The sequence below is a fragment of the Canis aureus genome, chromosome 23 (genome assembly GCF_053574225.1).
Source record: "Canis aureus isolate CA01 chromosome 23, VMU_Caureus_v.1.0, whole genome shotgun sequence".
NCBI classification, from domain to species: domain Eukaryota; kingdom Metazoa; phylum Chordata; class Mammalia; order Carnivora; family Canidae; genus Canis; species Canis aureus.
Genome location: NC_135633.1, coordinates 11,079,968 through 11,093,950, shown reverse-complemented (window position 1 = coordinate 11,093,950; position 13,983 = coordinate 11,079,968). Strand labels below are relative to the sequence as shown.

At 39.1% G+C, this 13,983-nt stretch overlaps 1 protein-coding gene across 4 annotated transcripts in view; it reads right to left on the bottom strand.

The window, feature by feature from the left end:
- Positions 1–13,983, bottom strand: part of PIK3C2A (phosphatidylinositol-4-phosphate 3-kinase catalytic subunit type 2 alpha) — a 118,049-nt gene that overhangs the window by 68,426 nt on the left and 35,640 nt on the right. The gene's annotated exons all lie outside the window — the stretch shown is intronic.

The following is a 13,983-nucleotide window of genomic DNA, read 5'->3' as shown; positions in this document are numbered from 1 at the left end:
AGAGAGGCAGAGACACAAGCAGAGGGAGAAGCAGGCTCCATGCAGGGAGCCCGACGTGGGACTCGATCCCAGGACTCCAGGATCATGCCCTGGGCTGAAGGCAGATGCTCAAAATGCTGAGCCACCCAGGCGTCCCTATGTTGACAAACTTATGCAAACATCCTAACAGACCTTCAAAAGTTAAGTTTATGTGTGAACAAACTTTGTGTGCAATATTTTAATGAGATAAATTCACTACCCAAGCACAGCCAAACAATCGAGTCCATTTAGAAATGTGTGTGTTTAAGATTTTATTTATTTATTTATTTATTTATTTATTTATTTATTTATTTATTTGAGAGAGTACGCATGGGAGGGAGGAGCAGAGGAGAGGGAGGGAAAAGAATGTTAAACAGACTCCATGCTGAGCACAGAGTCCAACCAGGGCTCAGTCTCATGACCCCAAGACCATGACTCAAGGTAAAACCAAGAGTCAAATAAATGCTTAATGGACTGAGCCATGTAGGCACCATTTGGAGGTGTTTTGACTTACTACATAAAAATATTTAATTTGGGGGAGACCTGGGTGGCTCAGTGGTAAGTTAAGCGTGCGCCTTTGACTCAGGGCATGATCCTGGGGTCCTGGGATTGAATAAATAAAATAAAATCTTTTAAAAAATTTTAATTGAAATTAGTTAAAATTGGAATATCCTCAATCCAAAATTAAGTGAATGAGAATACTATACATACATTTTATGAATTGTAATGGAGTTCAATGACCATGGCATACAAAAAGACCTTGTCAGAAAAATTACTGAAAATTTAGGGCAACCAACTCCTTTATGAACTTCTTTCTTTTAAAAAAATATATTTTATTTATTTATTCATGAGAGACACAGAGAGAGAGAGAGAGAGAGAGGCAGAGACACAGGCTGAGGGAGGAGCAGGCTCCATGCAGGGAGCCCGACGTGGGACTCGATCCTGGGTCTCCAGGATCATACCCTGGGCAGAAGGCAGCGCTAAACCGCTGAGCCACCCAGGCTGCCCAATGAACTTCTTTCTTTTAAAATGTGTAAGAGCCCTTTCTCCTAGAATGTGGTATGCACATTTAACGGGAAAAACAAACAAACAAAATAAGCCCTGAGTGCTAGAAAATCACAACTAAAAATAACACAGCTTGTGGGAAAAACAGAATGAAGGCAAACTATTCAAAACCAGTTTAACTTTGTAATCAAAGCCTTAACTAAAATAACAAGTCCTTATAAAAATGTGTGCAGTTAAATCTCCACTTGAATTTGCACCTAGCATTATGGTCTTTGATCCTTTAAAGCCTTAAGCCCTGAACTCCTGCTTTCTCGTTTGTGATATGGATTCTTGAGGGCATTGCTTCAGTCAAGACCAATTTCAGTGAAGTTAAAAATAAAATTTAGGATGTAGACATCCTCATGAAAGTTCTTATGCAAAGAGAAAGGTCTTCATAGCTTCTTTTTCTGTACTTACTGCTTCACCAGAGTATGGTGGAATACAGAACCATTCAGAAGCCAACACTTCTACAGGAGTTTCAATGTTTCCCTTCATATTTTCTCATATTACTAAAGCTTTCTCTTAATCATAAGAAAGTTTGTTCTTATGTTTTCAAATGTTAACATGCTGGAAAGATTGGGTTTGAACTAAAGCCACCTCCCCACTTTACTAACATCAAGCCGATATTTACCAATAAGTTAGTATGAGACAAGTAAGCATTGTAGCAAATAAACCATACAACCCTGAAAATGGGATTTGAAATTTCCATAAATCTTCTGGTCTGATAGATCAAGTTTGCCATAATCTAATTCAATCGTATTTCCCAGAACTTCCCAAATGATTTCTATGTTCCAATTAGCTTGAATCATATCCTGTTCCTATAAAACACAAACGGAACTATCCTGCCTCTCAATCTTTCTGTTTTAGTCTTCAATGCCTTCCTCCTAACCTGCCCTCACAATCCAAGTCAAAATCTATTATCTTTTTAAGGCCCAACAAAATGCTACTTCATCTACAGTGCCCTTTATGATTACTCAACATGAAACAATTCTCCCTTCCTACCACTTCAAAGTACTTAGTCTGAACCAAACATCATATCATCACATCCTATTTTATATTTGCCCATAACGTGAAAGCACTTTGAAGATAAAAATCTAAATTTATTGAATGCTATAACCTTGTAGGACTTTATATCCAGTTCAGAAGGCACTGAACCATTGGTTCAATTTGGGAAAGGGAAAATAGAGAGCTATTGTTTAATTAGTTTCAGTTTTATAGGATGAAAAGAGTTTTGGGGATGGATGGTTGTACAAGAATGTGAGTGTATTTAATACCACTGAACTGTACACTTAAAAATGGTTAAGGATGATAAATTTGGTTATGTGTATTTTACCACAAAAAAAATCTAGCAATTACTGAGCATTTATTACATGTCAAGTCTTTCTATAAAAAATTTACAAGTATGTATGTTTTATTTATTTCTCACAAAGCTCTAGTAGGTGGGCAATACTATAATCCCCATTTTACAGATTTAAAAATGAGGCACAAAAAAGTTAATTAACTAATACAAGGTCATACAGCTAATATAATCAGAGTTATGATTTCAAACCAGGCAGCCTAGCTTCAGAATCACATGCTTAATCACTCTGTCATTCTACCTCTCCAAAAATTCTCCCTAAAAAACCCTTAAGAAACACAATTAAAAAAAGGAACATTATGACCTTTTGCAGGAGCAATGCTATAGAAAATCTGTATTATGCTTGACCCAATAATCATCTTTGCTCCTTTAATTCTTTTTCATGTTTTACTTATTAACATATTTTAAATCTCCTTAGTGGCATTTATAATTTTTTAACCAAAAAAAAAAAAAAAAAAAAAAACCTGTATTATTTAGAGTGCCTTTCATGAATTAGGTCTTTCTTTCTTTCTTTCTTTCTTTCTTTTTCTTTCTTTCTTTCTTTCTTTCTTTCTTTCTTTCTTTCTTTTTTTGAATTAGGTCTTTCAAGAAGGTTACAAATTTCAACTGACAGTGACAGAAACAGACTATAATTAACTCTCTAGTCATACATCAAGATAAAAACAACACCTGAAAAGTTAATTCAAAATGTTCTGTTTTTACTTTGTCTATTACATCAACATCAAATTTTTTTTTTTGTTTTTCTCCATTCTTTCTGGAACAAAAATTATTCTTACATTTTACACCTATTCCCTCAACTCTTGTCCCTAATCCCTCCCCTAAACTCCATTCAAACAACCTAGCCATCAAATCATCTCTTTTCTCCATGGGTCTCGCACAAACTTTTATGTAGCATTCAAGGATTTTTATTTTGTACTGCAGTTATATTCACACACATTGTCTCTCCTTTCTAAACCAAGTTCTTTAAGGATTAGGTCTGTGAATGATTAGTCTGTAACCCAAACACTGCATTCTCAAATATAAGAAAACATTGCTAGTGCTATTATCTAATACATAGAACAAAGAAAAGGTCTGTGTGTGGGAAGATAAGGAGTTCTCTAGTAAAATATGTTAGGTTTGTAAATTCGTATAGTTGTTTGGTTGCCATCTAGAAGTATTCTATTCCAGAGCTAAAGGCATAGATTAGAGGATCATTTAATTCCTGCAATTTTCTACTGGGAAATTTCTCTCTGCTAACGGCTGTAGGCATCCATCCAGATCAATGAGAGAACAATATCCATATATACATATGTAAAGCAACTTACTATAAAACATTGGTTACTGTAGGGATGCCTGGGTGGCTCAGTGGTTGAGAATCTGCCTTTGGCTCAAGGAGTGATCCCTGGAGTCCTGGGGATCAAGTCCCACATGAGGCTCCCTGCAGGGAGCCTGTCTCTCCCTCTGCCTACATCTCTGCCTCTCTCTGTCTCTCATGAATAAATTAATAAAAATCTTAAAAAAAAAAAAAAAAAAAAGACTGGTTTCTGTGATTACAGAGGCTGACAGGTATCAAGATCTACAATTGGCAAGCTGGAGACCCCATAGACAATGGTATAGTTCCCATCTTAGTCCAGGAGGCTCAAGACCCAGGAAGAGCTGATGTTTCAGTTGGAGTCCAAAGGCAGGAAAAAACCTATGTTCCAGCTCAAACACAGTCAGGCTGGAGGAATTTCACCTCATTAGCAGTAGGGTCAGCTGCTTTGTTCTATTCAGGCCTTTAACTGGTTGGATGAGGTCCACCCACATTAGGGTGGGCAATCTGCCTTTACTCAGTCTATTGATTCAAATATTAATCTCATCCAGAAACACTCTTATAGACAAACATAGATCAATGTTTGACCAAATGTCTGGCCACCCCATGGCCCAATCAAATGGACACATAAAATTAACCATCGGGATCCCCGGGTGGCGCAGCGGTTTAGCACCTGCCTTTGGCCCAGGGCACGATCCTGGAGACCCAGGATCAAATCCCATGTCGGGCTCCCGGTGCATGGAGCCTGCTTCTCCCTCTGCCTCTCTCTCTCTCACTGTGTGCCTATCATAAATAAATAAAAATTAAAAAAAAAAAATTAACCATCACAGCATCTCAACCACAGAGAATCAAGGAGTCCCAACAATCCAAGAGCACAGATCAGTAGCTTTCAAACTATCTTGGAGCCATAAAATTAAGCACCGACCAAGAGAGTATAGGTAAGAGATATTAAAGACAACTAGAGCAAAACCTTGGAGAACTACCTATGTTTATAAGCTAGACAAAGGAAAAGGAGTCAAAGATTATAGGAGGAAAACTAGGAAGTAGACTTAACAAGGGCAAGAGAAGAAAAGTTTCAAGGAAAGGATGTAGTCATCTGTTGCAAATGAAGCAAAAGTGCTGGACAGTGAATATGGTCATTAGATTGGCAATTAATATTCATATTACCAGAAATGAGTTTCTGCAACACGATGAAAACAAGAGAGGATGATGAGAGACTGGGAAAGGTAGTAACTATAAATTCTTTAAAGAGTAATGGTAGGGGGCACCTGGGCTCAGTCGCTTAAACATCTGCCTTTGCTCAGATCATGGTCCCAGGACCATGGGATTGAGCCTGATATTGGGCTCCCCGCCCAGTGGGGAGTATGCTTCTCCCTCTCCCTTTATTGGCTCCCTCCCACTGCTTGTGCTCTCTTTCTCTCTCTCTGTCAAATAAATAAATAAAATCTTAAAAAAAAATAATGGTAGAAAGTACTCTGGGGAGATAGCAACAAGAAAAGAGGTGACAGAGTTAAGTTTCAGAAAAAGGAAGGAATAGCTCTTCCATCAAAACCCGAAAGAAGCAAATTTGAGGTGGACAACTGCATACAAAAAGTGGTCTTAATCTCAGTATGAAAAAAAGGTGGGAAAGTCATCTATCAGAGGAGGTGGAAAGGGTGGATTAAGCAAAGTGATGAAAGTGTGAAATAATGCACAAAACTCTATCAGTACATACGTTGTAAAGCAGCTTTAAGAATATGGGACAGCTTTACACCTACACCAATGCAAGATTCATGCCATATTGTCCCAGAAATTAGACTGAACACAACACCAAGTTTTCAATAAATGTACTTTAAGTGTTAAGATATATACACACACGGACACACACACACACACACGTATATATCAGTTACTACTTGGAGCAAAGTTAATCACTTCCTTATTTGATTTTTTAAACAGTTTTACAAAGAGACTTCAGTAAGCTATTCAAATAGTGTATTATGTTTAGCTAGACAATGAAAATCATTTTGTTTAAGATTCCCTCTTGTTTAGGGGTGCCTGGATGGCTCAGTCAGTTGAGCATCTGATTCTTGATTTTGGGTTAGGTCATGATCTCAAGCCCCAAGACATGCTCCAAGCTCAGCATGGAGTCTTTTTGGGATTTTCCTCTTCTTCTGCCCCTCCCCCCTCAATAAATAAAATCTTAAAAAAAAAAAAAAAGCCACCCAATTCCCTCATTTAAAATTAATGATAGACATTCTGACAATGGGGGATATAATGTTAATACAGCTAACTTTTAGAAAGAACGATTACCCACAGAACTTTGTAAAACCAACTCTATGAATATAATTTGATTCATTACTAAAATCTATGCAACCTGCTCAAAGTAACTCAACTTATAGCTATTAATTAAAAGTCTGATTTAAACTTAAGTTGCCATTAAGAGAGTTTTAAGTTCTATGCTTCCTTTTCCTGGTATTGGTTCCAAAAATTTGAACTAAAGCTTTTAGATTATTATTAACAAAAGACACTAGGAAACAGGAAGTAAGTTTGCTGAGTGAGAAGAAAAACACTCTTTTGAGATTTTACCACAAAGCATAAAATTCCTACAGGAAATGAATACTTAAGCATGTAATTATAAATAGGCACTGCAATCTTATTTCCCAACAAAAAATATGACTCTCAGGGAAAAGTTTTTAAATAAGGATGAATGGTGTGTGAAAAATTAAAAGCTCCATGCCTATTTGTACCACAGACCATTTTGTACCAAAGTAAGCCTATTATTAGTGCTGTGTTTATCTGCCCCTTTTTGGCCTAAATCAAATCAAATTTTCATGTACACAAACAAAATGATGAAATCTTAGTATTAATAAACAGGCTTAGAACTTTCTTTTGAACAAAAAATCCTTACTCATAACAAGTGCACACCAAACCTCTGATCAAAGACTTCAAATAACAGTGCACTAAATTGAGAACCTGACAGGAATCATCATTATTAAACAACTATTTGTAAGTTCCACTGTCAATTTAAATATTGACAAGTTAAATCTATAATATCTGCCTCCTTGAATTTTCTTCCTCTTTGGTTCCTGTTCTACTTTCTGGAACATATTTTAAAATTAAGTTACTAAATTGAATTTCTCAATTCACATTGAAAAATATAAACAGGGGGCAGCCTGGGTGCCTCAGCGGTTTAGCACCTGCCTTCAGCCCAGGGCCTGATCCTGGAGACCTGGGATCCAGTCCCATGTCAGGCTCCATGCAGGGAGCCTGCTCCTCCCCTCTGCCTGTGTCTCTGCCTCTCTCTCTCTCTCTCTCAATAATAAATAAATAAAATCTTAAAAAAAAAAAAGAAAAATATAAACAGGTTTTGCCTAATTTTAACCTTTCTATAAAACCTTTCTTTTTTTCTTTTTTCTTTTTTTTTTAATTAATTAATTTTTTTTATTATTTTATTTTTATGATAGGCACACAGTGAGAGAGAGAGGCAGAGACACAGGCAGAGGGAGAAGCAGGCTCCATGCACCGGGAGCCCGACGTGGGATTCGATCCTGGGTCTCCAGGATCGCGCCCTGGGCCAAAGGCAGGCACTAAACCGCTGCGCCACCCAGGGATCCCTTTTTTCTTTTTTTTAAAGATTTTATTCATGAGAGATGCAGAGATAGAGAGGCGGAGACATAGGCAGAGGGAGAAGCAGGCTCCCTGTGGGGAGCCCAATGCAGTACTGGTACTCCAGGACAATGCCCTGAGCTGAAGGCAGGAGCTCAACCACTAAGCCACCCAGGTGTCCCTCTATAAAACCTTTCTTTAAAACTATCAGCACCTTCTACCACTTGTCTCTTATAATCCAGCACAAAATGGTACTTACTGTAGCACAAAGGTAACATACTTAGTATGTTGTGAAATTCAACACATCACTATTTTATTTTTTACAAGAATACCATGATTTTCAGTTTTCTACTCCCTGAATTGGTTTGAGAAACTATGTCCAAAATTTGAAACTTTAAAACAAAAAAAAAAGTTCACTTCTTCTTACATGGAAACTTTCCAAACTTTAAATATTACTCCTAAAAGGGATCCCAGAAATTATCCAGTCTGATAAGGGATGGAAGCAGAAAAATGTTCACCTTTAGCCCAGAAAGCTGACCTATATAGCCTGCACAGTTTCGATAAGGATCAAATATGTGCTCATTGTTACATTCTTAAAGGGTCTCATGACTGCCCATAAATCTCACCCATAACTAGTATCAAACCAAATGATAAGCACTTGAGAAATCTTGTCAAAGTAGTTTTATGAGTAGAAATTCACACATCTGATTCTAACACTCCCTGCACACCCCCTCCTCCTTGAGCACTAAGCATATAATCATCAGGTTCACACCACAAAAAGTGCAGCTTTTCCTACCCATGGGTCCTGTCCTCACGCCAATTAAATAAACTAAGTTACATCATGAAACATCTCATGAATTCTTTGCTATGTACAAGGATCTTCCAACATTTTGGTGGCCTGTACAAGGACAACAGAGTAAATCCAAGAGCATGAGTGTGACCTGGGAAGTCTTCACCTCCAGTCTTTATTTCTTACCTGTTCTTTTTCAGAAATGTCCTGAAGAGTATGAGCCTTCAGAACGTGTCTTGCCGAAGTGTTCAGGGGAGAATCTCTTGCCTGTGGCTACACTAATGGGAAAGGACAAACTCCTGCCACTCAGCTAGACACCAGTATATTGGCTGCCATTGGGCTCAAATATCAGGCTCTCTCTGTTTTATCTGTTCTTTTAATACTTATATTCTTCTTAGGCATGGGACAGTCATACCATTAAAACAGCTGCTCATCTCAAGACTGCCATGTAAAGAATCCTCATAAATAACTTGCTGTAATCTCCCAATAAGCATAAAATCCAAGATAGGTCTGACTGTTCTTCTAGAAAGGGATCAGTCAGAGGTTTTACCCAGTTTGGTTACCCATCCAATGGGGACCACTCCCTTGGGAATGGATCATGGATAAAGTTCACAAGAAAGTTTCCTGGATTAAATAGGAGTTCCATACTTTCATTTTCTCACATCACACATTTGTCCTTCCTCGTGGGCTGTTTGGTGTTCTCGGAGCTGCCTTCAGATTGAAAGCTTCTAGGTTAGATATAGGACACATACTGCGATATAAAATAGCTGCTCTTTCTTAACAAATGCCAGGACCCCTATCCTATCTGTTGATACTAGACCTAGAGGCTAACAAAGGGTATTATTACTGGTTGCCAAATACATCAATTCCCTCAAAATGGAAAGAGGCAGCCCCAATCTCTGTAGCACTTCAGTCCATTCAGCATCACCTACTGTACCCTAGGATGCAGCAGGGAAGAGAAGGGAGGTCCGACAACCCTTCTCAAGTAACACAAAGGTGTCAAGAGTGGTTGAGAATGAGGGACACTTCCTGCCTTTGGCAATATTCCTGATGGGATGCAATTCGGAAGCCAAGGGAGATTTTGGTAATGCACTTCTAGTTAGTTAATATACTTTCTTCATTTCATAGGAATTAACTATGGGATCAACTTCTTTAATCCCAAAGGATTCCCCTTTGGGCTGTCTCCTAGCACACTGGAGTCAATATGGACAAAAGGATTTAAAGAAGCACCTCATCTTCTTCTGAAATAATACCTGGCCTCAATATTCTCTGGAGGATAATATTCTCTGGAGGATGATGAAAAATCGCCCATAAACAGGCCCTTAATCTTCAATACTATTTATCAATTAGACCTTTTTTGCGGGCATCATGGAAAATGGACCAAAGAGCCCTACATCCAGTTCTTTATGGCACTGAGTCAGGATATTAATCTAAGAGAGACCTGTAGCATATGTCTGGTAAGATTCCAGGCACACTACCCACCCACCCCCCAACCCCACCCTGCCCGCCAACCCATAGGTGTTTAAACAACCTATGATTGTTTAAATAGACAACTCCAATAGAAGAAACCAGCTGAGTCAGAAAAATCAATCAGCAGAAGAAAAAAATCAAAATAAGTGCACAAGGGAGCCCAGGTCCCTTAGTAACACCCTATCCATATGAATTTTTGGAGCCTTCTGCTCTTGATCTCGAAGGACATACTAAAAATGGAACATCATACCTATCATACCATATCTATCATTTAGACTAGAGCGGGTTTATATCCACTTCAGGAAGTAGCAAATGGGGAAATGGGCACAATTAAAGTCCCTGCCCCATTTTCCATGTCAGATCTGGCTCAAATAAAGCAACTAGGATGATACTCAGAGGATCCATCCAAGTTTGTAGATGGATTTCACCAGGTGTCTCTGATGTGTGATTTAACCGGGCAAGATACCTGTATTATTCTAATATACTGTTGTACTCCAGAAGAAAAGGCTTAAATTTGGGCCAGGGCACAAGAATTTGCAGATGAGTTGGCAACTAGGGATAGAAATCATTATTCAGTAGGAGGAGACGCTGTTCTTAATGCCACGCCTCACTGGAACCACCAATAGGACAGACCTGACAGAGAAAGATGAGACCATATGACCATATGTGTTTATTGAAGGCAATGAAAAGAAGATTTTCAAAATCTGTCAATTTTGGAAAAATTAAGGAAGTAACTCAGGCAAATGAGAAAAACCCAGCCTTATTTCATGGGTGTTTAATAGAAACAACTTATAAATATACAATTTAGACCCAACCACATCAGAGGGATGGCTATCTTAAAAACAAATTTTATGGGGCAGCCAGCACCAGACATTCACCTCAAGTTGGCAAAAATGGCCCTAGGCACTCAAACTTCAACCCAGTGGAGCAACAACTTGAAGAGAGGGTAGTTGTTGCATGACAGACCCTCAGGCTGGTCCAGCTCTTCTGAATGTCAAGATGGCCAAGCCTAAGTTACCCTAGATGTGGGAGGAAAGTTCATTTATTTTCTTATTAGCACAACAACCATGAACTCTGTCTTTGTTTAGCACTCCTGTCCAACCTGTCTTTCTAAACATAAAATTATTGGAACAGAAGGAGATCCTAAATTATCTTTTCCTTTACCCTGTAAATATAGAGACCAACTAATTACCCATTGCTTTCTGGTTCTCCCTTCCTGTTCCACTCCCCTACTGGAAAGGGACCTCATGTTTAAGTTGGGAAGCCAGACAAGAGGATGGTTTCCTCTCTAAGGGTTGAGAAAAACTAGAAATCTATCCCCGAACATTTGGGTATAATAAGTAGAACCACAAGTTTGGAACTCTTCTATCCCAGAGAAGGTAATATGAGCCTATCCCATCAAAATAGCTCTAAGGGATCTTGTTATTATTTCACACAAAAAACAATATCTTCTTGGGGTGCCTGGGTGGCTCAGTTTGTTAAGCGTCTGCCTTTAGCTCAGGGCGTGATCCTGGAGACCTGGGATGGAGTCCCACGTCAGGCTCCCTGCAGGGAGCATGCTTCTCCCTCTGCCTGTGTCTCTGCTCCCCACCGCCCGTGTGTGTGTATGTGTGTGTGTCTCAAATAAATAAATAATAAATAAATAAATAACCTTGCCCATCCCCTTATAGCATTCCCATTTTGCCTGTTAACAAGCCTAATGGAGAAGAGTATCTGGCTGGTTCAGACAGTGGAGTGTGAGACTCTTGGTCTTGGAGTTTTAAAGTATGAGCCCCATGTTGGGTAAAGAGATTACTTAAAAATAAAATCTTAAAAAAAGAAGAAGCCTAATGGAGAGTACAGAATGGTACAAGATCTTAGACTAATAAATGAAGCTATTGTCCCCATTTACCCTACAGTGCCAGATCCTTATACTGTACCAACTCAAATTCTAGGCAATACAGAACGGTTTACAGTGCTTGGTTTAAAGGATGCCTTCTTTTGTATTCCCGTAGATGAAGAGGCCTAGGCTCTACTTACCTTTGAATGGACTTCATGAGGAGAACATCAAGTACGCCAGCTTATGTGAACAGTCCTATCATGCCAGTTTACGTGGACAGTCCTACCACAGGGATTGAGATAGTTTCCATTTGTTTGGCAATATACTGGGTAGAACTTAGAGACAGACCTTACGTTGCCTCAGTGAACAACAGTACAATATGTGATTGGTAGTCCCACAAAAGAGGCCTCAGAGTATAATTCTACTGTTGTACTACACTTTCTTGGAGAGAGAGATAACAAAGATCATCTAAAAAGGCTCAAATTTCAGGGCACCTGACTACTTCAGTCAGTTGAGTTGAGTGTCCGACTCTTGATCTTAGCATTGTGAGTTCAAGCCCAGCACTGGGCTACAAGTCCCACAAACAAAAAGGGTCAACTTTCTAAACAGAAGGTGCAATACTAGGATATAAATTAATGATTAGACATCATTCCCTGACAAGAGAAAAAGAACTTTAATAGAATTGGGACCTCCTGCCACAAAAAAAAATGAACTCTGAATCTTTTAAGGAATGGCTAGATTTTGATACCTATGGATTCCAGGGTTTAGAATCTTACCAAACCTCTATATGAGGCCACTGGAAGGACAGATAAAAAGACTTCAAAATAAGATAAAGAAAACAGGGGGCCTTTCAACAACTAAAACAAACTGTCTTCTGCCTGGCTCTAGCTCTATGAAACTTAGAAAAAAACTGTTCCTTGCTGAAAAACAGGCCCAAGCCTTAGGAGTACTAACAGAAAAACTAGGGCATTAATTGAAACCTGTAAGATATTTTTCCAAGCCATTGAAAAGATCTTTCCAAGCCACTGAAAAGATCTTATTTATTTAAGAGAGAGAGCACAGTGTAGCCCAAGATGGCCAGCATGCCTCTATGAGCAGTAGCAGCTGGTGCACTACTAGCAGAAGAAGCATTTAAACTTTCAATGGGAAAGCCATTGACTCTGACACTCATCAGGTTCAAGCAGTTTTGGAAACTAAAGGACATCAATGGATGACAGGGGGATGACTAAGTAAATATCAAGCTATACTTTAATTTTTAAAAAGATTTTATTTATTTATTCCTGAGAGACATAGAAAGGGGGGAGGGGGGCAGAGACACAGGCAGAGGGAGAAGCAGGCTCCATCCATGCAGGGGGTCCGACAATCCCGGGACTCCAGGATCACGCCCTGGGGTGAAGACAGGTGCCAAACCGCTGAGCCACCCAGGGATCCCCAAGCTTTTAGACTTTTAAACTCTCCTGATATTGTTCTCAAAATGTGTCAAACCCTAAATCCAGCATCCCTCATGCATGGACCAGACCATGCTACTATTATGTCTGAATGACAGTAATAAATAGAACAAATCTATTCCAGGCATCCAGATCTAAAACAACAAGCTGTAGTAATGCTCGTGATAGTTGGTTTACATACAGTAGTTTTATAGAACAAAGACAAAAAAAGGCTGGAAACGGAACTGTTAGTTTAACACAAACTATTGAGGCTATTACCAATCAATACTTCAGCTCAAAGACTCTTGGGTGGCTTAGTCGGTTAAGCCTCTACCTTCAGCTCAGGTCATAACCCCAGGATCCTGGGATCAAGTCCCACATTGGGCTCTCTGCTCAGCAGGGAGTCTGCTTCTCCCTCTACCCCTCCCCTCCCCCTTGCTCGTGCTCTCTGTCTCACGCACGCTCTCTCAATAAATTAAATAAAACCTTAAAAAAAAAAAAAACTTAGCTCAAAAGGCAGAATTGATAGCTCTCACTGGAGTTCTTCAGGTAGCTAAAGGCCTAAGAGTCAATATATATACAGATTCAAAATACGCCATGCTGGAAGGAGAGGGGATTATTAACTAGTCATAATTGCCCTATGAAATATGGACTCAAAATTGTAACTCCATAAAAGGCAGTTCATCCTAAAGAAGTTGCTGTAGTACTATTTAGAGGACAGCAAAAGGGAAAAAAATTTAGAATCTAAAGGAAATAATTTAGCCAATCAGACAGTCAAACTGGCAGCTCAAACTAAACTAGTTATGAGTCCTATATCAGTCTCTAATCCCTTAAGCACTGTTGTTACCACTTATACTATAGAAGAGAATGGAGCATTTGAAGAAGGATAAACTAAAACTGCCGAGGGATGGGATAAGAATGATAAAGGAGGGGTGCCTGGGTGGCTCAGTAGTTGAGCGTCTGCCTTTGACTCGGGTCGTGATCCTGGGGTCCTGGGATCAAGTCCCACATCGGGCTCCTTGCAGGGAGCCTGTTTCTCCTCCCTCTTCCTGTATCTCTGCCTCCCTCTCTCTGTGTGTCTCTCATGAATAAATAAATAAAATCTTAAAAAAAAAAAAAAAAAGAATGATAAAGGAAAAATCTTCATCAAGGAAAACAATGGAAATTGGCAACAGGCCT